Raw genomic sequence first — 3,911 nt, forward strand, 5'->3', positions numbered from 1 at the left:
TGCATACATAAGTGCAACAGTGAATCAATCTCTCTCTCTCTCTCTCTCCTCTCTCGTGCTGCCTTGGGGGTGGGTCAACGCTGCGATTCCTTGGGAACTCCCGGGAAAGCCCAGCCTTGAGTGCGGCAGCAACTGGGGAAGCCTGAAGGGGTCGCATCAACCCTAGACTCGGGATCTGAAATTTTCTCCCCGTGGTTTGTAAACACCGGGGCAGTTCACAAGCTATTTCCTGTCGTGTGGTCTATAAAGACTCCCAATCGCGTCCGGCCTCCAGGCTTCTCCTCTAAACCTGCTTAGCCAAGCCTTGACCTTCAGCACCCCTGGAAGGCGGCGGACAAGGGGGGCGAATAAAATGAACGAGGACCTCCTGGGCTATGGAATAATTATGCTTATTTTACGGTCATGTCTAATGGGTTTTGTAGTTCCCTAAGCACAGGAGGACCCCCCACCACCAAATAAGCACTCATTGTCAGAATTAATATTGCCGTTTTTCTACAGTTGTAGAAATTTGCAGAACTCTAGAATCTCAAATCTAACTAATTTAAATGTTCTTTTAAGAAATTCAGAATAAACAGTTTAAAGGGCTGAAAGGTGGAAATGAGACTGTAGCCCATAATGTTGATTTGTTATGTAAGATTTTATCGTACTTTAATTATGTTTGGCAGGGTCCATTTCATTTATATGCTGTATCAGAATTCTATTAATACACAATCCAAATTTAATCATCTGTATTATAGGGGGAAAGAGGTGGCAATAAACAGGAGTGCAGAATTCCAGAATGGTCAGGAATTGTTGACTTAACTAAATTTAAAAAGCCATCACAGCATTAATTCCTTTGTTTTAGAAACTGTCACATACCCATGTTTTTTTAGTGGATTAGTAGTAAAATAATCTGAAAATATTCAGTATGTCCTTTTACTTTGGAAATACTACTTTTCCTTAATCTCTCTTTCTCTGATACACTTTTTTTTTATGTTCACCTGAGGATATGTTTTTTTTTAATTGACTTCAGAAAGAGAGGAAAAGAGAGAGAGAAAGAAACAGCAACATGAAAGAGAAATTGATTGGTTGCCTCCCTTACGCGCCCCAACCGGGGACCTAACAACCACAGCCTAGGTATGTGCCCTGACCAGGAATTGAACCCACCACCTTTTGGTTTATGCTCCAATCAACTGAGCCACCTGGCCAGGGCTCAATACACATTTTTATAATTAATTTTAAGCAGGACATTCATGTTATTTCGAGGCATAGTAACAAACAGGTATAGAAACACTTGCAGTAGTGCTAGGAAAAAGCATGCAATAAAATAACCAGAATCAGGGGTTTATAAAAAAGCATCAGCTGATATAGAACTGAGGATAATTTCCAATGCCACTGATTTTACTCATGACTTCTTATGCCTTCTGTCTGAACCTAAAATCATAACGAATTAAGCAGGCAGCCACTGATACACAATGACCTCTCTTTTCTGCTCTTAGCCCTTCGGCACCATTCTGTCGGTCGCAGAGGCTTAGGGCCTGTCTCCAGCAGGCTCTGGGTACTTCAGCTTTGCATCACTTTGCTGCCATTCCACTCAGTATGTGGTGGAGACTGTGGGTACTTTTGCAGAGCTTTCCACAGAAGACTACCCAGGACATAGGTCACCTCTGCCCTTGAATTCCACAAGTCTAACTGGGGGTTCTGTCATTCTCCAACCTTGAGGGAAAACTCAGGTGCTCTAAGAGGCTCAGACCCTCTTCCTGGGGATAGTCGCTGAGTTCAGCACTGTCCAATAAAACTTTCTGCAACGAGGAAAATCATATATCTCCACGGTCAGTATGGCAGCCACTAGCTCACATAGCCATTGAGCACTATAAAATTCCTTATTTGCACTGCAAAGAAGAAATTTAAATGTAAATAGTCACTGTGGTTAGTGACTACCACATTAGACAACACAGAAACTGTGTCTAACAATGAAATGAACACTACGTATCCAACACCCACTATACAGAGAAGAATATTACCAACAACTGATGTGCTCCCTTCCTGCTCTCCTATTCCATCCCCTTTCCTCCCCACCAAAAATATCTATATTCTGAATTTGATGCTTACCATTTCCTTGGGTTTTTTTTATTGTTTCATCTGACATATGTATTCTAAATAATATGTTGTTCATTTTTGCCTCTTGGAACTATGTAAATGGAATCCGAAAGTGACTTGCATGTTTTACTCACCACTCGATGTGTGAGATTGATTCGTGTTGACGTGGTTGTAGTCAACTTATTTTCACTGCTCTGTAATAATCCATGGAACGACTCTACCACAGGGAATCACGTTTCTGTCGTTGGCCATGAGGGTGTTTCCAGGGTTTTGTGGGGTTTTTTTGTTTGTTGTTTTGTTTTGTTTTTAAGACCTTTTATTATATGATTTAGCTCTTTCAAATGTTTGGGGCACGTTGTTTAGATAAATAACAATGGTGTCTCTGCAATTTGATGATTGTTCAGAATTTGTACCAACTGAGATAAATGAGGGACTAGTGAGATTACTAAGCTTTACCCAAAGGTGCATTATATTCAAAGACAAATATCAGTTTGCAATTATGGCATTAAGAGACTGATCCATTATACTTTTTTTAAAAAAAACAAAGTAAATTCTAAAAGTTTTTCCCCACTGTAACCCAAATAAAACATTGTGCTTCTTGTTTTAACTTTTTTCTCCGTGCCATGTTAAGAAGTTTAGATTTTACATTTCAATGATGAGAGACAAGGCTTCCTTTTTTCTTTTTGGACAATTTTTTTTCTATTATTATTTTGTTATCTTATTGCAACTAGTGCTACTAAAAAGAGCCTTGTTTATAAAGTCTTTTTAAGAAACGCTTTGTTGCGCTGGCGGGTGTGGCTCAACTGGTTGAGTGTCGTCTCATGCACCAAAAGGCTGCCAGTTCAATTCCTAGTCAGGGCACATGCCTGGATTTGGCGTGTAGGAGTCAGCTGATTTGATGTTTCACTGTCACATCGATGTTTCTCTCTCCCTTTCCCTTCCTGTCTCTCTAAAAAATCAATAATAAATAAAAAAATCTTAAAAAAAAAATACCCTCCAAACTGACACATAAAATTAACCATCTCAGAGACATGACAAATAAAAGCACCTGATAATACTGAACCTTATTGCTATGAAAGACATTGGGGCATTTGCTGAAACATGAATGTGTCTGAGGATTAGACAGATGTAATGTATCAATGTTAATTGCCAGGTTTTGATGATTATATTATGGTTATGTAGATGACTATGACCTTGTTTGTAAGAAGTATACACTAAAGTATTACAAAGTGAAGGGACAGCAAGTCAACAAAGTGCTCTCAAATGGTATGAGAAAAAAAAAATTTTTTTAACTATACCTTCAACTTTTCTGTAAGTTTGAAATTGTTTCAAATTTTAAAATAAAAAATGAAATTGTGCTTGTTAAAAATAAATGTTTCCAGTAAAAGGAATCAGGGCTCCTTGGAGAAATGGCTGGTTCTAGGACTGTGGCAGGAAATGCACAAGATGAGCCTGGAGCATCTTTTAGTGCCAGAAAGTAAAGAAGTTTTTTAAAAATTGAACCCACATGATGAGGTTATGTCAAAAATCTCCCAGTAGCCAAAGCTGGAACAATTTGAGCAACAAAATAAAGTAGTATTGGATTATAACCCAAATGAGTAGATATGAGTCATACTGATATAAATTAATGACTAAATAAATGGGGAGAAGAAACACATCTTTGCGCAGAATTCCAGATCATTTATGTAGATAACTCTACCCTCAAGGAGCACAACTCCCCATTATCTCTTGGGCTGAGCATAGTGACTCTCTCCCAAAGAGGACAATATGGAAATGGAAACCTGAGAACCATCGCTTCCGCCAGGTGATGGAGGTCAACCTCAACAGCCATA

Source organism: Miniopterus schreibersii (assembly GCF_964146895.1).
Source record: "Miniopterus schreibersii genome assembly, chromosome: 1".
NCBI lineage: Eukaryota > Metazoa > Chordata > Mammalia > Chiroptera > Miniopteridae > Miniopterus > Miniopterus schreibersii.